The sequence below is a fragment of the Taeniopygia guttata genome, chromosome 4, assembly GCF_048771995.1.
Source record: "Taeniopygia guttata chromosome 4, bTaeGut7.mat, whole genome shotgun sequence".
Taxonomy (NCBI): domain Eukaryota; kingdom Metazoa; phylum Chordata; class Aves; order Passeriformes; family Estrildidae; genus Taeniopygia; species Taeniopygia guttata.
Window position 1 is genome coordinate 17,648,239 of NC_133028.1, and position 23,939 is coordinate 17,672,177.

The following is a 23,939-nucleotide window of genomic DNA, read 5'->3' on the forward strand; positions in this document are numbered from 1 at the left end:
CCTCTGCGTGTGAACAAGCAGACAACATGTAGTTAAACTGGCCCTTAAAAGAGGAACCTGCAACAGAATCTCAGACAATGTAATTAGGTAAAATAAAATGATCCATTTCTGTTCAAAAGAAATCTCTTTGCACTCGTTTACTTTGTGGTAGTTTACTTTTCTTCCACAATTCTATTTTTTTTTATCAGGTGTTAAGAATGATAAGTAATCACTCAGGGATTGTATTACATTAATGATGGTGTCAGCCCAGGCTCTCCCTTTCTTTTGCTCTTAAACACTAAACACCAGCTAACTGACCTGACAAAATTACAGGAATCAGACAGCTAATCAGGACACCAAAACACAGAAAACTTCATTCACCTATATGGTTCAGAGTAAGCAAGAAAGGGTTTCCCCTCCACACTTCTGCAAATCCTTGTTCCAAAACCAAACAGCTTCTGGTGTAAGAATAGCCAGCAGCACTCATATTGTAAATGACAGGTTGTTTGGGTTTCTGTTAAAGAAACATATTAGGCAGGTTGCCTTTGAAGTTGTCCTTTCAAATCATGTCTTTTGAGTGCTCAATACACTATTGTATGCACTTATCAAATTCCGACTGCAATTATAAAAAGTAGATTAATTTCTAATCAGATGTGCCTATAATTTTAATTTATATCTTATTTCAGCAGCAAGAGTTCTTTTTGTCAAAATGAGTAAATTTAAGTGCCTCGTGATTTTTAATGAAATATAGTCCCTACTGTATATTCAGATACAGATATTTTGAGTGCTGAGAGTTAGAACTGAGAAACAGAACTGAGTAAAAATCATTATATCTATTTTTCAGAGAGATTGGAAATTGATCTTGACAGATCAATTATCTAGGACTCCAAGGCTGATCCTAGTGCTATTGAAGTAAATGAAAAGCATTTCACTGATTCAAGTGATATCAAAATGGGAGTTTCTCCACCACCTTCAGAATAGCCCATCATGTTCCAGGTCCCCACTGTGAAAAAATTTCAGCTAAATTCAAATCTCAAAGTAAGAAAGTGAACTAGCAAGACAAACAATACCAGCAAGACAAACAAGCAAGCAAAAAAAGAAGGTAAAAAAGGCAAAGGCAAAACATTGGCAAGTTACACTTTGGAAAAAAATAATCAAGTGAATCTGGGTATCCCCTTAGCATGACTTTTTTCAGTAATACTTTTATCTAGCAGATTCTGAACAGAGATGATCATAAACCACGCAGATAATTGCTCCTGCTAGGTTTCTCTGCCAAATCACACCTCGCAGCTTCTAACATAAAAGCTGTCTTTGAGCTAGAAAGCTAAGGCAGAGCCCTGTTCTGGTGCTTACAGCATCATCTCCAAGAAACAAATAAATACCCAGGCAAGCTAAGGCTAAGGAGAAGCATTTACTTGAAAGGCCAAAAGGCACTTGGTCACTGAGAAAAAGTATCCCAATTTTGGTATCAGGTGATTTCCACCATACTTAGCACATATATGCACACAGCTGTGATAATTCAGTGTGTAGAAAATGAAAGTGGCAGAAAGGAGCCAAATTAAACCACACTCCGAATCCAGCTTTCACAGCTACTTTCTGAGAGGAAAATTACTGTGTGACTTCTAGAATAGTAAGAAAAGGCATTATTGGGCAAGAAAGTGTGTACCAGTGTTTTTTCCCAGTGGCATTTCAAGTCCCTCACAGGTGGTGGGATGAATGGTGTGAGAGCCAGCACTCGAGCCTAGGGTGTCCATGAGCTGGTTTGGCTGCCTGACCCCAGCCCTACACCAGGAACTTCTTCAGCAAGTCCAGCTTGTGGGGCACCCTGCTGGGCCCTGCAGCTTATAAAACTGACAGTGAAGCTGCAAGTGTTGCTATTTCTAACAGGAAATGCCTTCTTTAATAATAGCATGCCAGAAGAAATCCTGATATTTGCTGTTAGCTGCTCAACTCTCATGCTTTAAACAGACATTCAAGTGGCTGACATTCAAGAACAGAAAGTTGAGTGGACACTGGTCCTCATCACAGCAATTTCAATTAGTTTTGTACAAGTTTCAACATTCAAACACCCCAGAGAAAGCAGAGGATGTGACAAAGAGGACTCTGTTAAACAATTAATGTCACTTTCTATTATTGCTTCAGTCCCAATTTACAGAGCAAATAAATCAAAGTCACCACAGATGAAGCACACTAGCTGGCTAACACATGTCTATTCACAAACGACATGGCAGCAGGAACACATTAGTCAAGAAAATGACATTGCTAGATAACCTCTTAAAGGTTTAACTATGCTATTGCTCCTAATTGTCCTAAATCACTGTTTATAAAGAAACACAATTATTAGATACAGCAGGAATGGTACTGAGAGAGATGCAGAGGGAGAGATGGTTGGGTACATCAATGTCTGAGCAATAATCACTGAAGCAGCAGCTTTCTCCTTTGCTATTCCAGTCTGAGTCTTGGTGTTGACAGCACTGGGGAGAAGCAACACCATGGCCACATGCAGGCTCTTTCACGGTTTCAGCACTGTCACTGCAGAAATTCACATTTCAGACTGGCATCCAACCTGCTCACCACACAGGCTTGGTGGAACAGGAGGAGTCAAGCACCCTCCACCCCTGCCAAGGCCAGAGGATGTGCTGTGTGCTCTCTGGAACTGACTCCACCATGTCCCTAACTTCAAGCAAGATCTTACAAGAAGGATTTGCTTCTCTTTATAGGAGCAGATCTTAGGTATTTAGACTACCTAAATGAACTACAGTGTGTAAGAAAAAGGACCAGAGGATAATCTCAAATGTAAAGCTGCATGGCAAATGCAATAATTAAACTTCTATGAAAATAACTCATAATGACTGTTGCTAACTTGCCTTTTTAATGCAGAAGCAGTTATGCATCACTTCCAAATCACACTGTTACATTAGCATAAAGACACTGGGGCCAGAGATATTTTGATCCCTGTAAATTTTCACTCAGATGAAGGAGGCAAGGAAAACAAGTATGCCAATGAATGCATGTACTTCTGTGTTTCCAGCATACCAGAATGCCATTAGCTCTGAAAGGAAATAAAGTTTGGTATTTATGTCACTCTTTATGGGTGAATTCAACACAGGTAAACTGCCAGAACATCAATCCTCAAACATGAGTAATCTAAAAGTTCAAAGACCATGGAAAGTTTCTAACTGTGGTCTTCTCTGCTGTTACATGTTTTGCTCTAATACTTTAATATTTCTACAGCGCTAAAAATACTTCTTTGTCTGAAAACACTGTAATAGTTGTGTAACAATCTAATTGCATTTCTGCCTTCAGTAAAATGTCTCCAGAGATATTCTCTCTTTGGCCAGTGAAATGAGTTGATAATTTACCCACGCAAAGGTATTTAAATCCTCTACCCCTGATGATTCCTCTTCTTTTGCTTATTCTGACTATTGATGGAGCTGGGCTCACCCCGTGGTTAGTATTCTATGTCTGTAGTACCTGTTACTTGCTGGCAATTCACAGAGGCCAAAGACTGAGGTGTAACAGAAGCTTGTCCATGCTGTCATTCACAGGCATCCCTTTAGGGTGCCTATAGGGAGCAATGCTGTAATTTATCCTTGAATTTTCTTCCTTTAAAAAAAATCATGCAACATTTTAAAATCTCTGTCATTACCATCACTCTGGGGTGTGTTAGGGAGACCACTGATAGCAGGCTGAGAGAGGTGGTCCTACCCCTCTACTCAGCCCTTGTGAGGGGCATCTGCAGTGCAGTGTCCAGTTCTGGGCTCCTCAGTACAAGAGAGACGTGGAGCTCCTGGAACAGGCCCAGAGGAGGGACACAAAGATGCTGAAGGGACTGGAGCGTCTCTGTTATGAGGACAGGCTGAGGGAGCTGGGCCTGTTCAGCCTCGAGAAGACCCAACTGAGAGGGGAGCTCATCAATGTCTGTCAGTACCTGAAGGGAGGGTGGCAGGAGGATGGAGACAGGCTCTGCTTAGTGATGCCAAGCAGCAGGACAAGATTCAGTGGGGAGAAACTGATGCCCAAAATGTTCTACCTGAACATGAGGAAACTTCTTTACTCTGTGAATGACAGAGTATTGGAACAGGTTGCCCAGAGAGGCTGTGTTTAGTTTCTGCCACTGGAGATATTCAAGAACTGCCTGGACATAATCCTGTGCCACATGCTCTAGGATGGCCCTGCTTGAGCAGGGAGGTTGGTCCAGCTGACCCACTGTGGTCCCTTCCAACCTATCTGTGTTTCTGTGATCCCTTCTGGAAAATCCCGAAGCCAGTGCGCAGATGTCCTCACTCAGGATTATCCTGTAGCTCTTGTCATCAGCACGGGTACATTGGTCCATTCCAGAAGAGAATCAAGCCCATCTCTTAGAAAATATTTTCAAAATATTAATAGTATCTCCAACATATTCCCTTTGGGTGACTTCTGTTCTCCCTTTAATTGTGATTAGTACATGCACAACTTCTGCTGACTGTATCTCAAGGAGTGAAATCAGCTAATGAATGATGATGCTCTGAAGCTTCTTTACTGACAATTTGAGTAGCACATGGGCCCACTGTGATTCATACTGAAAGATCAGGGTCTAAGCTGCATTATTAATCCACAGCCCCAAGGAGCTGGGAGCAGTGGCAGCTCGCCACATCTTTGTAAAATGCCCAGGAAACTTTGGGACAGATCCACAGCTGGCAGAAGCTGTCACCACTCCAGCAGCCCAGCTTGGTAAGCAATTCAGAGCAGCCAGGTGTACACCACAACTCACAAGGGATCACCATTTCAACATATCGACTCATTTCTCCTCATCAGCCTAAGATCTATTCATAGCACAATTTACAAAGAAAATAAAATATTTTCCTCTAGCTGAAAATACGAATGATCTAAAAATACTAATACATTATGGCTCTACTTTCAAACAAACAAAATTGACTTGTGAGCACACCAGGGATTTCCAACAGGACTTAATTCCTTAATTACAAATTTTGGCATAAGGATGCCCTTAAAATGGTCTTTTCTTTAAGAAATGAGGGGTACAGATTCACCCTTTTTTGCACATAAGGATGCAGAGGTGCTGAAAAGCTCATTAACACCACTCAGGCCCTGAGCTCCTCCTGTCAACAAACATGCAGCAGTAGGGGCAGATACTGTCTCAGCCCTGGCCTCACAAACCAAGCTTTGTCACAAGAGAATAAGGAGCCACAGGCTGGACAGAAGCACTGGGAGGGTAGGAGGTGTACACGGATTAGGATGCAGGCTGGTTGGTATTCCTACTCCTGACAGAGAAAAATGAGAACTGAAGTCAAGGACCATGAAAGAACTACAGCCCAAGTTTTCCCTCTTCGGGTACAGAAGGAGCCAGCCTGCCATGGCATGGCACAGACAGAGCTGTCATGATTTTACTGCCTTTTCCATTCATGGTCCAAGGCAAGCGCCTCTTTTTCCTCCGCTTAGAGCTGGCTGAACCCATTGCCAAAGATGAATTAGTGGTCCAAGTGGTGAACCACTTGTTCCACCTTACCTTCTTACAACCAGTCCCATGCCCTTATATATTTGAAGAACTTTCCCAGCTTTTATTTTACTGTTTAACTGCTTTGCAAACCCTTGGGCATCCTGCATTGTCTTACAGTAAAAATTCACATGATGCATTTGCATTAGAACATTTTTCCAAGGTCTGTTAGTCTGGTCCCCAAGAGACACTCCCATAATTGAAATGCTTAAGTCCAGAGCTATCAATTATCTTTAAAAACAAAATGGAGTCCCACTAGGAGAAAATTACAGCTAGATTTCTTTATATGAAGTAGAAATATGGGGATTAATTATCACCACCCCTGTGCAAATGCCTTCAGGGTATGGAAAGGAAACAAGATATTTTCTTTTCTTGAAGGAGACAGCTATATTCATACTCCTCACATGTACCTGCAGGCAAAGATCACCTGAATCCAGAGCCTGCCTTCCGATTTCAGCAGCCCCACCGCCCTTCATATGGAATGTGGATATATCTCAATTGTAGGACCAACCACTTGTCCATATTTACATAGAAGTTTCACTCCAGCTAAATTTCTCCAGATATAGACTTGAAGTAATGTGCTGTGCCACTCCAAAATGCTCTCCCCCAAAAATTATATTAAATAAATATTGTGATTCTACACAATGCAAGTATTGCAATGCCTAATTTCCAGAGCTAGATCCCGGAGGGGCACAAAGCCCTCTGAGCATCACTCCCAAGAACATTAGGGAACCACTGGAGGGACCTGCTAAATGTCCACAGGCTGAAGGAAATGGGAGCACTGGCAGCATCCATTCCCCCCCTCCCCTCCTCAGGGTATAGCAATATTAAAATAACATAACATAACATAAAAAAAATTAAAAAAAAAAAAAAAAATAAAATAAAAAAATAAAATAAAATAAAATAAAATAAAATAAAATAAAATAAAATAAAATATTTTCCTATCATCATAATTATCAACATGTTGCTTATTTATTAGAAAGTTCTCATGTGTAACCTTGGTAACTGAACTTAGATTGCTTTCTCTCTACAAGATGCTCTCCTGACACTGTAAAACTTCTGTCAAGTGCTTGGTATTAAAGCATCACAACTCAAAACAACCACACAGACCACTTGCAAATAGGCTTTTCTTTAAGATCATGCCCTTGGATCACTGGAAGTAATACTGCCATAATTCCTGTGAGATAACTACCTTTACAAGTGAAAAATCTAATTTTTCTGCTCTAACCGAAACATGTCAGTTTAAAAAAGCCTATTGGATATTCCTCTACCACAAAGTCACTTTTTTTATTACTTCTAATGAGTTGTTGCAGTTCAGAAGTTTCTATTAGAGCCTGGAAATTAAGCTTATAATAAACTGAAGAGCTACTAATTGTCTTAGTCATCTCATGAACTTGAGGATCTAGCTAGGAAACCATGCTTTACATCTTTTGACCAAAATTCATCCACATTTTGCAACCATTTCAATTTGATTTGTGCAAACTGCATCTTTCCCCTCTATCACAGTAATCTTCAATTCTGAAGAAAAGATGAAACAAAAATCTGCAAGCCAGCTGTTGTGCTATTGACTGTATTAGGGGACCAATGACAAGATATTGTGCTGGATTCATTTCACTGGTGGTAGACCAAATATCAAAAATTTATAATAAGTGAAATCACAGAATCTTTGCAAATGCAGTCAATTTAACTCAGTATCAAAAGGTCACTCTGTTCAATTTATACTGGATCCTGAGCACAATATTGAGAAAACACTTGAAAACAAATCATCTTATCATCAGTTTGGACCTCAACATTTGCTGACTATATAGACTAAATTTGCTGATTACTAAATAATGCTCTAACCATGTTTCTTACTGGGTTAGATCATCAGGGGGGCTTTTTAACTTCTACAGGACTTGACACTGTAAAGGAACTGCATGTCTATAACACTGGGGCACACCATGGACTTACTATTGTGCTGCTTTGTCCAGTGCTAGTAAAGGCCACCTGGTCTTCATGGGTGGGAAACTGCAGCAGGAGAAGATCTGGCATGTCTTGTCCAGCCCACAATGGGCTAGGTTTGGGTTGAGCTCCACAATGAAGCACAAAACTCTCTCTGTGTTCCTGGTGGGTAAAACCAAGAGCAGGGAGAAGTACAAAGGAAAGAAAGTGCTTGATGAAGAGCCAGAACAAAAAAAAAGGCTGTAAGTTTTTCTTCACTGTGCAAGAGTGAAGCCAGAGAAGCTGGGGTGGAGGTGAAATTTAATGTCTGCCAGAACTGCTGGGGCAGCACAGGTGAGCAGAGGAGCAAGTGATTTGGGGAAGGGGATGCAGGACAGGTAGCCTGACCTGCATGAGTAGCTCAGTGCCCAGTGTGCAGGAGGTTGGGCAGGCTGCCTCTGAGCTCACCACCCAGAAGCTTCACCACTTGGAGCAGCAAATGGCACCTCTTACCTAACCTCCCTTCCCCACACAGAGACAGTCTCTCATTACAGGACCTGTAATAAGGTCCTGAGCAACAACTCAGACAGGGATTTTTAATTATTATTATGTACCTATATAATACAGAGAAGGGTTGAGAGTTAAACATCCTGGGGCCCCAGTCTGGACAAGCTCTAATACGGAGTACTGTAGAAAGAAGGAAGAAGGGAAAGGCAGGCTACAGCATTAAGGCAGGGAAGACATTTGGGACTCTCCTGTTGCAGAGCTTTCAATGACAGTGTCAGCAGGATTTCAGTCCAAATAGTCAAGCACTGCTTGCTCAGATTTATTTATTTACTTGATTTATGGTCTATGTCCACCCTAGTCTCTCTACGCACTGACATAAGATTTTTCAACATTCATATACCGTTGTAAGGCAGCACAGCATATCCTGGAGGGAAAAAAAAGCTGCATCATTTTGCAGTGGTGATTTCACACATGTAATTGATGTAAAAACTTATTTGTCCTCTTTATCATGACAAACATCTCTAAAAACTTCACTTGAGTGGCAGTATGGACTCTTCCTTTGCAAACAAGAAGCATTATTATACTTTTGTTCATTCCCTATTTCTGTGTTGCATTTCCTTTAGTTTTAATTATACTGGATAAGTCAGTATGTCTATAATCATCCCGACTCCTATCTTGAGATTTATGACTCGAAAGAAAATACAAATTTAAAGGTAAAATTATACACAATATAGCAAAGAGTTTACAAAGATTTTTAAATTTTATTCATTCATGGGGAGACTGGTTTTGTACAAATGAAACACACACTCAAAAAAAAATCCTTTTTAAGCTACAAAATAAGACACTTCTATCTGGTGCTTTTACTGTTAGAAAATTGGAATTTAATTTGACCAGGAAATTAGCATTTGTAAAGTATCAACTTCATTAAATGCTTTTTATGATGTTTTAATTTCTCAGCATGTTCAGCTTCATCAAGCCTAACCCATACCCACTGAACAGGTATGATAAACACAAGTCATGTCTCACAGGAAGAAAAGCACTGGTTTTCCTTACAGTTGAAGCGTGAGTAGATTAATATATAATTAATACATCTGGACAGCTCATCATTTTTTATAGTAATTTAACTGGATGGCAGCTATTTGGTTTGACTTGGTTAAAAAAGTTTACTCAGATATAAAACAAAAACTTGTTTACAACCCTAAAGATTAATTTTCTCTGTATATTTTACCTGTGTACTTATATGTTATTTTTAGGTGGCAGAGCAATGTCCTTCAATATCCTCCTTGTTTGTATGTATTAGCAGATGTGTTGACTGACACACACAGCATTTAGAGAGGTGGTTTAGATAGATAAAATAAACCTCAGGTACCTGTACTCTAAGTATCCTAGGCTGAAAGCCATAAAGAATCATTTATAGGGAGGCACCAAATGAGACTGTGGAGATCCCACAGTAGGGAACGTCCTAGCAGGTATAGGGTTTAACAGCATAGAAAACAGATGACTTTTGCCAGGCTTTTCAGAGTGCCTTCACAGTCCCACAAAATAAAATGAAAGCCTCTCCCAGCAAGCAAATAAGTCCTCACCTCAAAAGGCAGCAATTGAACAGTGCAACGTGGTAAACCCCTACAACCACCAAGAATACTCTTCAGGATGAGGAAGATCCATCTGAATTTTCCAATGGTTAAACACTTGGCCGTATACATGTTTGATAATATCCTCAGTTACATATCTCCTTGATTTTTCATTCAGTGCTAAGACTTTATTGTTATTTTAATCCAATTTTGTGTATGCAAATAGAATTGTAAAGTAGAGAAGGTGATTTTAAAACAGAAAACATTAAAAAAAATTCACAGAAGAGCTATCTGTTGCAGTCTCCTCTAGGGCATGTCCGTTGTTGGCTTGTTTCTAAGTTTCCTGGAACTGATAAGTCTTCACAGATCATATTATTAAAATGGGGTTGACAATAAAATGTAAAACTAATTTGCTAGTTTACATTACCATGTCCATTTCCCCCAGCCAGTCTGGCAGAGTTATGTAGTGCATGCATACTGTGGTGCACACTACAGTTCCCACTGCAGCTGCCTCTCCTCTATTTACTCCTTAGTCAAGACTGAATTTATTGCTCATTCTCTGCTAGTTTTTCAGAAGGCTGCATGTCCCTGATCATGAGCCCTCCACTTGTGTGATGTAGAAGACTGCAATTTTTTTAGTGAGGCACTCATGTTAACCAGTTCCTTTTTCACCAGAAATGGCAAAAATCAAGCTGGGCTTAATTTTTTATCCTCTTAAAAGATGACACTTAGCAGTCAAGTACTTACCAACGCACTACATAACATTATTCATTAGGCTGTAAGTTCCTTTAGACAGGAACTTTTTGTTACTAGTTTACACAACCCTTTCATAACTGTGTCCTGTTTTACCATTGGGCTTTGAGATGCTGCCACAGCACCTACAATAAATAATTTGGGGTACTTCTATTTAATCCTGCTGGTAACCAATAGACAAAGAACTTAGACCCAGATGTTCAGCTGCATAAACTAAGGTCTCTCCACAGGTTTTAACAGAGCTATGCAGATTTACGCTAGCTAGGGACCTGGTCCTCTGCTCTTTGCATATTTTGATGCCTAAGCTGAGAACAGCAGCTCCTACATAGCGTGTCTGTACCACCCTGTCCCAGGACTAAGCAGTCTAGCCACAGGCCAGCAAGGGCTAATTCCTCTTCCTTACCAAGTGAGTTTCGCAGCTGAGCACTACATTGCTATGACTAAGCAATGAGACACTGACTTTGAAAGTGGCTTGGGCTCATCTTGCCTACAATGTGGTACACACTGTGCTTGCATTCCCTACTGGAAATACACTGACATTATTTGTTCATGTCAAGTACATCTTCAGTTTAAAAGTTATCCCTGACGAAGTTAACACAAGCTATAACTTGAGTCTGTATAGCGGCTAGATGCACAGCCAAAGCCCCACAGGATGTGTCTAACCCCAAGAACAGTTAAGAAAATTGAAACCATTTGAATACTAAACCAGAGATGGGACCCTGCAGATCACTGGGTTCAACACAGCCTACATTTCCCTGGCTAAGATAGCCTCCCTTTGTGTTGAAATATTTTCCCCCGCTCTTTCAGCACCCAAACTGAGGGGGAAGAAAGAGGGGAAGGGAGCTATAGATTGGAAAGAGCCCAAGATGAGAGTGTCCAAGCCTTGCTCAGCTGGCTCAGAGGAGCGGGTGAGACCACTCCTGTTTAGGAAGCAATAAAATCCTGTTTTGTAAATGTACATGAGGATTACGTACACCAGCAGGGAGTAAGGAGGGAATGAGAGGAAGAGAAAGCAGGGAGACAAGAAGGTAAACATGGCTGCACTTGATTCTACACATGAAGGAGCAGGGGAAAGAACACCCCACCACAGAATATTTCAAATAAAAAAGAGCTAGCTACCTGTGAGCAATATTGCCAAGTCTTATTCACCTGAAGCACCAAAACACCAGAGTGCAATGAGCACAATTTTACAACTGCATCTGCGTTTTGATGGCAAAGATTGCTGTAAATCCGAGTGCTGGTGGCACAGGGAGCACAACGCCAACTCCAGTTTGGCTTCCCTTGGATTAGAGCAGCACAAACCAAGCACCACCTGGCAAAGCCGGTGGAGTTAAACAAGGACAGATTAAGTGTAAGTGAGAAGGAAATCAGGCCCTTTGTGTCTGCCCTTCCTTCCCTGAGAAAAACTAAATACATTCCTTTTTCGTCAGACACATCAATAGCAATAGCTTAAACTGCCCTAATCAGGTTTCACTATTGGCAATGCGGAAATGTTTATTTCCATTAGGCTGAGTCTATAAAATCTTCCTTTCATTCCTGCACTTCTACCATTTCCAAACAGCAAAGCCCAACAATTTAGTCTCTGACAAGCAAGCTTAATACTGAAACATTTGGAAAAAAAAAAAATCCATACAAAGAAAGCTCTTAAGACAAGATAGGCTGAACGTTTGCACTACAAATGGTTTGTTTCAGCTATCTCTTTGCCTCCTGTAAGACGGAAATCAGACAGCTTACTGGCTTAGCTTGTTAGGCCAGGTTAAAGGGATGCAACGCTGAAAGGCTCTTACAGAAGCTTACCGTTGGACTAAAAATAGCAGGCACTAGAGAATTATCTTAAATACTACCAAACTTGTTCTGCACTGTGAATGCAGATAACCGTAATATGTTTCCATTTTTGGTAGTTTTAGAGCTTTTTTAAGTTATGCTCGCTTTAGCTGACTATTTAATTAGTTTCTGATTCTATTTGCCACTTTTTCTCTCAGAGATATAGCCTGAGGGGTACTTTGCCTATGAATCCTTTGTATTTAGCAGTGTTGCTATTGTTAACATCTAATGAGCTGTTGGATTTGCCAAATATCCAGTATAGGTACAAACGCTTCTTTGAAATATAAAAGTTTAACACATAGCAAATAGCAAATCAAAAGATATTCTAATGCAGCATCCTCACTCTCTCATTGCGTGTCTCATCAAAAGACAATAAAAAAAACCCCACCTCCTTTATTACATTTAATTCTGAAATTCAAAAATGCATATTTGAGTGAGACAATTTTAGCTGCTTGTCCGTGACTTTAGAAGAAAACAAAATGATTTTTAGTACCTTAAGAAGACTTGTGCATATGACTAAAGCTCCACAGTCTGACATGGATCCCTGCCAGCTGAACTGTGGAGCTAGCAGTATTTTCTTTGGAGTAAAACTGCAAGATCCTACAATTTTTAATGAAGCCACCTCATCTTTAAAACACATAAATTGATATTTTGGTGGGTTTTTAAGGCTACAAGCAGTTTCTCTTTATGCTCTGTTAAACAGGATACCCATTCATCTGCTCCTCACTGAAAACCATGACAAGATATCAAAAAAAAGAAACTCCAAAGCAAAGCACAAATGTTCTCTGTCCTTACATACATCTCACTCGTGCTACAGCCAATCTGAAAGACATCACCACAGAAACCAGTCATGCGGTGTAACACCCCTGCTGCTGCTGTTGCCTCAACTTTGCACTTCTGCAGATAACACCATTGCAGGTACTCGCTGTTCGAGCTCAAATCAGAGCATCACAGGACTGAAGCAGCAAGGGCCTCTGCACACTGATTCCAGCCCACTGCCTTCCACATGATGCCCCCGGTACTACGCCAGTCTTGGCATCCAGATGATTGCCGTAACAAGACTGCTGAATGGAAACTGATTCAGACACACACATTTCAGTATGTTTTCCAGTACTTCTTCCCTCCCTTGCAGCTCTTTAGTAAGAGTAATTTTTAAAATAATTTAAAAATCTCACCTTGAGTGAGGCCAACTTCTAGACAGAAACGCCAGGCAAGGTCAGGCTAAAAGCCATCCATGCAGCTGAACAGAAGTGTCTTCCCTTACCGGGCAGACATCACATCCAACTGCCTTGGAGCTGGTAGAGCCTGTCCTCTCAGACACAATGTCTGACTTTCTTTTCAGGGTGAGGAATGTTTTTACTTTTAAATAGTGGTGGCATTCAGAGATTCACTCATCAGATATATACCCTGTGTCTTTATAAGCTCACACATAGTGACATAACCCAGCCACATGTCTTGCAACTGCCATTAAAACCCTCCACATGTCTTCATTTGGGAAGCAAGTTTTCTTTTTGAGTAAAGAGTTAAGTTCACAGTCTCTCCGTTGAATAAACAACATGTCTGCTGTCACCTGGCTGCTGAGCAGCTCCTGTCTTTCAAAGTATGCACTCAGTGATTTTAGATATCTCTCAGCCTTTCCTTCCGCTGTCATGCAGCAAAAATCATTCTCCTTCTTCATTATGATCATTAACACTACTATCCATCTCCTGAAATTTGAATTTTTAAGTAGTATACTAGCACTACCAAAGAAACACCCCCATTGCACTGAATGAGCTCCAGTCACCCATCAAGGGGAAGTGTCACCAGAAAGTACTCACAGTTCAACAGACAAGATCAAGAAAGGAGGATTATAATCCTCGCTTTATAGAACAGGATTTGATGCTCACAGATTAGTCAACTGCTCCAGGCCAGAGTGCCTATAGGCCGCAGTCATGGTGGGAGAGCAGGGCACCAGTGAGCAACACCACCACCCCCTACCAAGCAGGGGACATTCCCCATCCCTAAGTACTTTCACCTGAACTTCAAGTTGTCAGAACACTGATAAAATGTTTGTCAAGAGTGTTGGAGTCACAGCCCACAGCTAAAAAGAAGCTCATTTTGTGCATTCATGGAACTTGGGGATTTTGTCATTTTTTGTACAGAAAATGACACCATAATATTTGTTCACTTAATACTAGCATTCCAGAATGGAATTTTCCAGAGCAAGCTGACACAGAGAGAGTAGTGTCTGCAATGTGTGACCACCTGCCAGACAGAAAAAAAAAAGAAAGAAAAGAAAAAGCTGTTGTGTTGCTGCCTCATTTTTTACTGTATACTCTTTCCATTCTTTTCTTTGCTAGTAAAGAGACTACACTTTCTTGCTACAGTAGTAGCTCAAGATCAGGGATCTGCTGCCAGGGACCTTCGGAGCCGAAGTGACAGCCTGGGATGTGGCACTCCTTTACAGACTTTCATATGTAAGCCTGTGTCATCTACCACAGCCTGCAAAAGGTCATTATGAAGTCTGTAGAAAGTCAAACAGCAGTGACAAAGGAAGAAGGTGTCTTTGGCACAGTATCAGGGATAAAATGCCTTTCTCAAAGGCATTTGTGGGATATCAGGCAGAGTGAATTGGAATGAGGATGAAGAATTGTGCCATTAACACCAGCAACAGATTAAGCACTGATGATTTTCCTTGTGTATAAGGTGGAAGAAGACAAGTTACATATTGTGTGTTTATTGAAGCAAGAAGGATAGAGATAAGATATAATCTAACCAAATCCTGGAATGCAATATGGGAAGATAGTCAAGAGTTACCGAGTCTGAATCAGTGGGTTTGTCTAATAGCTCTAGGTACAATTACCGAGGCAAAACATCAGTGAAGTGGCCCTGATCCTTCATTAGTTGAGTAGCTTTAAAAACCAGAAAGGACACCTGCACATATCCAAAGCATACAAGCAGCAGGAGGACGACATCTCCAGGAATTTTTGGAGTGTACAAATTGGGCACCAGGAATTGCATTTTCTTCGCACGTAAACAATTCAAATGGATTCAAACATTTAAATATTTTCTAGGTTTCCATCCCAAGTCTATGAGCATTTTTACTCCTTAGCTATTGAAAAAAGCATGCTATTATACTACAGTACTGTCTGTGAAATGCAGAAGATTGTAATGAAATCTGCTTTCCTTTTTAGAGGTCATTCACACTCAACTCTTAAGAATTGACTCTCTAGGGACAACAGCAGTGAAGATGAATGTGGACTATCCCCAAATCCCTACAACTTTGATTTTCACAAAGATTTTAATTTTTTTATCTATATACTTTTTGTATTTGGAAAACACCAGCATTGCTGAGGGCAATTCTAAAGAATAACAGCACATTATGAGCCTGAATCAGAAATAACTAGAGAATATAATGGAGTTCTGCACAATACATTTGAGGGAGGTCTTCATAAGAGCTCTTTTAAAGATGGATTTTGGGGAGGAATTGGGAAAACCTAGCCACTCTGTTGAAAGGGATGGAAGGGCAATGAATTCTACTGTAGGATCTCTTCATTTGCTGACTCAATGAAGACACATTTGTCATTCAAAGACAAATTAGAAAAGGGCATGGATCGTGCTACATGGATGCTTCGTCTCAGTTATCAGCCAGGTACAGGCAGCTTCCAACACATCTACTTCCAAGTGCATCTGAAAAAAAGCAATCTCGTCTGGTGGATGTGGACAGAACGCCTTTGTCAAAATATGAGTTTGAGCAAATACGGCAAAGCGGTTTAGCTCAGGGAGGATTTGTCCCTGCAGAAATTGACACAAATTCCTTTAGGACAGGGGCATCCACCTCAACCACATAGCTCGGATTGCCAGCAGATAGAATTAAGGAAGCTGGAAGGTAACACTGTGGCCCAATGTAAACTCTTAAATCTGCTGTAAACACAGCAGTAACATTGGCACACAATAAAACTGGTATCTGTCACTGCACTCCCAGAAGCAGGTGTAGGGAAGGACAAGACACATGAGAGGATTTTTGTCATCTCTGTGAATTTGGTTTGAGGAAAAATCCAAGCTGAATGAAACTGTGGCAAACACGTAGCATTCTAGTGATGGAGTGTAGCTGGAGTGATCATGCAGGAGAGAATAATGGGAGATCAAGTGGAAGGGTCCAGTCTGAAGTTCCTGCTATGTGCATAGTGCCCTGAGAAGGCAGCATTCCTGGATGTTTCAAGCTGGAAAGACGAGTACCCACAAAAGCAATTTATTAGGAAGTTTCTGACATGCATATCTTTAAGAATATACATACATGATTTTCAAAGACATGGTTTAGGAAATAGGAGCTATTACAGGCTTAAATTTAGGGGCATGTCTCTTTCCTTCTTTAGCTGTAGGCTTAAAAATAAAATCTTCACAAGTCTAATCTTGTGAGAGATCCTGAATGAGAAAAACCTCTGCACACCATAATAAGCCCTCTTGGGTCTAGATTGAGTCCAGAGAGGCAGCTCAAGTACATCTGTACAGCATTCACAAAGCTGCACATGCCAGGAGCAGTTCCATAAAGTGATGCTGATGGTCCAGCAGAGAATTATCCCCTGTGGTCTATAACCTCTGATCATACTGGATTTGAACTGACCACTGTAGAGACCCTGACGTGATTCCAGTTGCAGTGGAGATTCCTGGAAATCGTATTTGTCTGTAGATGACATAGCCAAATAGTCCTTCCCTGCACAGTTCTGAAAACACAATACAGAGATGCTAACTAACTCTGCAGGAACATCTTTGGTACATGATGGTCATTTTTAGCCAGAGCTCACAGCCCAGTAGGATCTTAACTCACTCTTCCAGACCTACTCCAGTAGCCCCTCATCACTTTCTCTGTGCACCTGTGTTCCTCTGAGAGAGAGGTTTGCTCTCTCTCTGAAGAGAGCCTAGGAGGAAGATTAATATTGAGCGAAAGCTATTAAATCCCCCCACACCAGCCATCAGCATTATGCAGATGCATACATATGGCCTTGCAAGAGCCCGCCCTGATCTGGCTGCACCAGAGCTAACACACCCTCTCTGACCAGTTACAAAGGGACTAGAGCAACTTCCAAATGATAGCATTTTTTAGCCTGCTAGTCTTTTGTGGGATTTTGTCCAGTTGAGCTTTTAAAATTTTTTAAATTTAATTTTCTTCTTCATTTCAGGTTTGGAGATAAATAAGTCTCTACGTTGGGATATACTACTTAAGGCACCTTCTCCTTGGGTTTGGTACTCCCACATCACATTGACACAACTGCAACTCTGACCTGTGTTGTTTCCTGGACTAGGCAAGCTCAGCAGGCTGTAGCTGCCTCCAGCTGTCTGGAAGAAAGAGGAGTCTGGTTAAAAAGCAGTGCTCACATACCTCCAAAGGAAAAATAAGCTGGGTTAATCTTCACTCACAAACCCCAAGGACCAGCTCTTTTCTTCTTTCACTACCTTTGCTACTTCCAAGGACTTCAAAGTGCACACCATAAAACTGGGATGGGCTGGTCACTAGTACATACAGCCTCTCCCCCTACTACAGGGTTTTTAGGCATTATCACAAAATAAGTAAATAAACACAGTGTTTAACAACTGAAGGGGAAAAAAAACCCCAAGAGTATGCCTGAGCATCACATGCCAACTGCTGAAAGGCCACATGGAAGTACTGAAATGAAGCTTAATTCATGATATGAGACTTTCAGAAGGGTTAGGTATCCAGCGACAATGTTTAAAAAGTAAATGCACAAAGCAGTAATATGCCTCCAGAACTGTGACAAAAAGATGGCATAGAAAGTTATGCATTATGGATGATTTAGCAATATCATAGATAGCAAAGGCTCCAGCAAAAAGAGTGAAATCATCCCTATCTTTCCATTTGTCGGCAGAATTTTAACAAGGGGCTCCTGGGAGCTCTTGGGGGCTCTTCCATGGCTCAACAGACAAATTAACTCATCAAAGGGAAGGTAGGGATGATTAACTAACAAGAGCCCCCTCCAGCTCATCACTGGTACATGGTTATTTCACCCAGATGGTGTTCACCTACCTGAAACTGGTAATGACAGTCTCAGATCGGATTTACAGAAAAACATAGATAATAAGGTGCCGCAAGAGTGACATGATAGGAGTTATTGGTCTGTGATGCTCCAGACTGCGCCAGAGGCAGCAGAGCTGTTTTGTAATGTTAGTCTCTGTTTTGTAATATTATCTTCTCCACCCAAGAGATTTCCTGCTGCAAATGGGAGACTTGGTCTTCAGAGAAGCATTTGACCTGACCCTTCCTATAGGAGAGTGGGATCAACAGCAAAGAAAATGACAAGATGTGCCAACACTCCCATCACACACAAGCAGAATCACTTTGACACCCTTTCACTGGAAATGGATGAATGTTTCTGCAGTGTTAAGGAAAAAAATCCACAAGTTTTTTGGCTTTCTCCCAGATGCAACTGATGTGACAATTGCCAATGTTTTGCCTGATGTCTTCATGCTAATGTGAAGAGTGATTTTAAGGACAGTCAATACAGCCAAGAAAATCCACATCTGTCCTGGTGAGAAAAAAAAACATAAAGCAAAGACAAAGCCAGAAAAAGAATTTCAAAAATGAATACGTTTCCCCCAGACAAGTGAAAATAAAAGCCTATTGCTCCTTTGTGTATGCCTGGAGGGTCAAATGCCTAACAGAGCATTTCCAACCAGAGGTCAGGAAGCATGCATTTATGTTTTGTTTATGAAAATAATTGCATAGCATCCATTTCAACCTGACTTTACAGTTCCACTAGTCCAACAATAAGACTCTGAAAATGGACAAGCTCAGTACCCGTGGAAACTAAGATTAGCCCAAGAAGTAGGTTTCCTTATATGAAAATTCGTCATGAAAACCAAGGCCATATTGTGAACCCTTGACTATCACCCATCTTCCTCTGGGAAGGATTTGGCAGTAACAGGCTTCTAGCTATACCAAGGCATGTCTCACAGAAATTCCATAGTTGCTTAGGACTACGGGCTACTATTTTCAAAATGGGATCAGAAACTCCTTACCAGTACTAATAAAGTAATTTCAAGGAGGGAAGAAGCAGCAGCAGAGGAATACAGAAATACTTCCTCAACTTCTTGTTCCATGTAGTCCTTCCTGAACAGGCTGGGTTGGGCCAAAAGGCCTCTTGAGATCCCTTTCTACTTCAACCACTCTGATTCTACAAAGCCCTCCCCTGCTCCAAGTTCATTCTTGATCCTTCACCACACACACTGTCACCTGCACTACCTGGCTGCCTACCTCACCCAGAAGCCCTCATAAAGTGGATACCAAACAAACCAAAGATCCCGTTCACTTGACCTGGTAGAGTGGAGAACTTCACTGCTAGATCTACCTAGCCAAGTGATACATATTTACAAGCCAAAAAAAAAAACAAAACCAAAAACCAACCCCCAATACTAGAAGAGGTCTAAAACTCTTGTAGTACCTGCTTTTCACTTCTTGTCACTGACTCTGTGGAAATATGCAAGCCTGCAGCATTCTCACCAAATTAAAAATTCCAGTGAGATGTCTCACTTCCTTAACATTTATTACCTAAGGTCTCTGATGCACTTCCTGAGTCATTATGTCACTGCTTATACAGCAACATGGGAGAAGAAAAACTGAATTTTTTGCAAAGGTTTTGGAGTACATTCAGAAAGAATTTTTTGTCCTCCAGGAGAAACTACCATTCCAGGAGAAAACTCAGAAAACTCCCATTGTTTCTTTTAGCAGCTTATGTGAAGTTCCTCTGACCAAACCAATTCTCCAGATAACCATTATCACCACCACCCTGACAAGAGGCAAGAAACTTTTTTACCCAATTTCTCTATTTTTATTCAAGTGTATCTCCTGTAGGAGAGATCTGAAGTCCCTCACACCATTTGATGGCGGCCCCTCCAAATCCTGAAAAGATTTAGTATCACTGAGCCTTCAAGAAGCAGCTATGGCAGCAGCCAGAAGTAGAAGTTCTCCCTGCCCATTTGACACCTCCAGCCCCACAATATGCCTGGAAGGGATGATCTTCCTAAACTTTATGCAATAAGCTGGCAGTTCAGGCAACTCAAACCTGTCATAAATCAACAAGGCAACAACACTTGCCTGAGGCAGCCACCGCAGCTCCTTGCAGAAAAATACTCTTCTTCTGATTATCGTCTCAGTGATTAGAAGTACCCATTATGGACCAGCACCCCATTGTGTTACTCACAGTAAAGCACAAAAGCACAGATGTGTGTGAGGAAATGGAAGTATTATTCTAGTGCATCACACGGCTCACGCTTCATGACAACACCAAAATCTCAATAGGTTTTGGGTTTGTGCTTTCATAAACAAAACCCAGTGATTACTGCATGTGGTAAAAAGCAAACTCCAATCATGGCCCTTCAGACTCATCACCGCCACAAAGTGCTAATTAATTTCTCAATCATTACGAAGCAAGACTGTTGCTCTGTTGTGTCAGAACAGAAAATTCAGCCAGAGCAACCAGCTATGCGTTGCAAAGGGGATGATTTCCACTGAGACCTGAACCCAGCCTCCATGGCTGAGTGTGCCTGCACACACAGTTAGAGCTCCATGCCTGCCAAGGCTGCAGCCCATCACTTACAAAGGCACTAGGATCCTGTATGCACCTGCACAAAGCTACCAAAATAAAAATTAGACACTGGAGAGAAAGAGGCCTATAAAGCTGGCAGGGGGCACTCTTCCAGAAAGGCTGCAAATTTCCAGTGCATCTGAGGATTACCCACAGTAGTACAACAAAAGCTACAAGTAGGTAAGTTTTCACAGACACACATAAACTCTTCTTTGTATTTTTTTCCTGTTCACAGGACAAAAACCAGTTCATCATGATTCAATAACAAAACTTTCTCCCTGCAACAAATATGCTCTAAGCAATTTCCTCCTCCTGACCTACACATGCACAATAGGTTAGTGACACTAAGGAAAAAGAATTCCTAAATGAAGACTTGTGATAATTTTATCCTTCTGTAATAGCATGGGCCAGAGTTAATGTTAAGTGGGATGGGGCAGCAGGGAAAGAGCAGGCCAGGGTTAAGATGGACTGTTTAGTAGCAATTAGCAATGATGCATTGAGCAAAAATAGCAACAATGAAAAAAAAAAAAAAAAGAAGTTACACTGGAAACAAAACCATTAACGGAAATAAATTTAGCATAACCAGTTAGCATTTGTTTATGAAAGGCAAACTTTCTGTTGCTGTTGGTAAACCAAGGGGGAATTAAAAAAACCAGAAGAATCTTATCAGAAATATTTACTTCCCACTAGCAATCAGTCTGGGATTGTTTTTCTAACAAAAGACAGAGCTACTGTCCTACATTTTTGTGACCCTCTCTGCAATTCCAGGGAGAAAATATTTAGTTCAACATTATTGTAAGCTAGAATATGGCTCTATTTATGTGACAAGTTGACAACATACAATTTCATGCTTGTTGAACTGATCTGTGTTATATATTCACTGTGAATATTATGAAGCCTCACCATTATAAATATGAAACAGTATACACTTATTCAAAATAACTCCAGCAGTAGCAATTTATAGCTCAGTTGTTTGTGTGCTTATGAAGTCCAAACGCCACCTTAAGAAGCTGCATCTCACTAAAACAGATGTGGAGTGTGACTGTGACCAAAGTGGATTTAAGATGACCTCTGTGAAAGGAGGCTATTACATTTTTGTTTGTATGGCAGCTGACACCAGTTCATATTTAGCTACGTAGCCAGTGGGAACACAGTGTAACACAGTGTCCTCAAGGGCTGGTTTTAACACAGGCCAAGACATTCATCTAATGACCTAATTAGCTTACTAGTGTTCTGGCGAGTGCTAGTCTTCCCTCTAAGAAAAAGCACAGGTGCCCTACAGAGCAGCAGCACAGTGGGCATCTCAAGCCATGGCTGCTCTAGGTGAAATGGCTCCTTAATGGGATCGTGAAGCGGATCAGTCACATTTTCTTGACTCTGCACCTGGGGAACAGTCTTGGTGGCCACATACATCAAAAAATAAACTCTCAAAGCAATTGTTTTTTTGCTCATTTGGGACTCCTTTCCTGCCTGAAGGTTTCAACCAATGTGCCAGGTGGTTCTTGCATTAAAGCATTGTAGTTTGTCCAAGCGGGAATGAAAAAAGGAGCAGCAGCACACCTTGTTAACACTAGATACAGAGCATTTGCATAAACTCTTTCCAATTACATAGCAGCTGGTTCAAGTAAAATAAATTCCACTTACTGCTTGAGCCTTTTTAAATGTCAGCATAGCTAATCATAGATTATCGTTTACATACATCATCCCACATAGACAGGATGTTATTGTGCTGGTCTCCTATTTAGCAGATGTAGAGCCCTGAGTCAGGCCACAGACTGGTAAAGGTAATGCATTCAAACACACACGAAATGTGCCACTGCTCCATATAGGAGTATAAAAAGTCCAGCACTTTTGTCAAGTGTCTGCTATTTTCTTTCCCTGGAAATGAGGGTCTTCTCGTAGTTTCACAAGTAGGCTTTATGATACATTGTTACCTTTTATCACCCTTATAAAGTTTCCTATCCCAAATCTGCATCTTTTGCCTTTTATGTTTATTGTTGTATTAAACCTATGACGTCGTCTGCTTCACTACTAAATCTATCCCATAACCACATACTGTACTTTCATTTCTCTAGGACCTCAGTAGGTCTTACCCGTTTGCTTTTATGATCTCTTATGAACTGTTAGGAGCAACAACTTGCAGGAATGTTTGTAAAGTCATCTCAGATTGAACTCAGCCTTCCCCTTTTTTACCATACAGCGATACCCTCTGCGACGAAATCCAATTTGCCATAATAGCAGTTCATTACAGGCTGCATTTCAGAAGGACACAAGTTCCCAAATACCCAAATGCATGTGCTTACCATGTAAAACATTCAATCTGCATGAATCTGAATTTCAAAAAAGCCTACTTATTAGAGCAGGAAAGCACATGTTGATACGACTTGGTCCTGTGTTGCTTCCAGATTCACCAGTATGCTCTACGCTACTGCCCAGAGCTATTTTGTTCATGCCCTCTGGGGCCTCAGACAGGCTGTTATGTGGTGCACACAATCACAGTCCTTTCAAGCACTTTGATAAGCTTTATTCTGCCATTATGCCATCTAGAACATTAAACACAATGTTTAAGTTCTATGTTAAATCACAATCAGCTCCTATTAACTGTTCCAAGCTCCTCATTTTTATCAACAGTTACTTTATTAAATCCTTAATAATATAGATGGAATAGTTAGTTAATTTGTGTGTTGAGCCATGGATGTTAATTTGTAAACATAATAACATACTGCAATCATTTGCATAATAGCATTTTAATCTTTTTAGTAAAAGCTGTAATTCCCTACAAAGTACGCTGCAGTAGAAACTAAGTGACTATTGGTAATAATAAAAAAGGCCTTAAAATTCTGATCCTATTATAGTGTTGGAACATACCCAAACTGCTACCATAATCTCTGAAATGTTACTGTTCTCTGATTTAGGTGTCTGTGTCAAGAATAAAAATGAAGTATAACTGGTAGCAGTAGACTATTTCCTAAATGTAATTTAGTATTCACTAAGCACCAGCACTTTGCAAATAGCTCTGAGGCTTTCCTTCAAAGTTCAGAGCTCTAGTTATGCATATTGTGTGAGGTACACCATGCAGCTCACCTCCAGCCTCTGTTGTGCTGAATAGATGGCTATGATAAATCATGCTGATTTGGCACTGAAGGGCATCAGCCATCAAGGATTTGACTACTACGTCTTTTTTTTTTTTTTTTTTCCTGAGATTGTATCTCCTTGAACTGCCTGCCCTGGGCTACTAGTTTGGGAGAAAATTAAAAAGTGGAAAAAATGCTAGGGAAGGCCACTACAGAAAGTCTGTATAGGATCAGTTCT

The 23,939-nt window shown here is 40.8% G+C and overlaps 1 protein-coding gene across 4 annotated transcripts in view; it reads right to left on the reverse strand.

Moving 5' to 3' along the window:
* The window catches only part of PPARGC1A (PPARG coactivator 1 alpha), a 364,171-nt gene that overhangs the window by 33,738 nt on the left and 306,494 nt on the right, over positions 1–23,939 (reverse strand). The window lies entirely within an intron of this gene.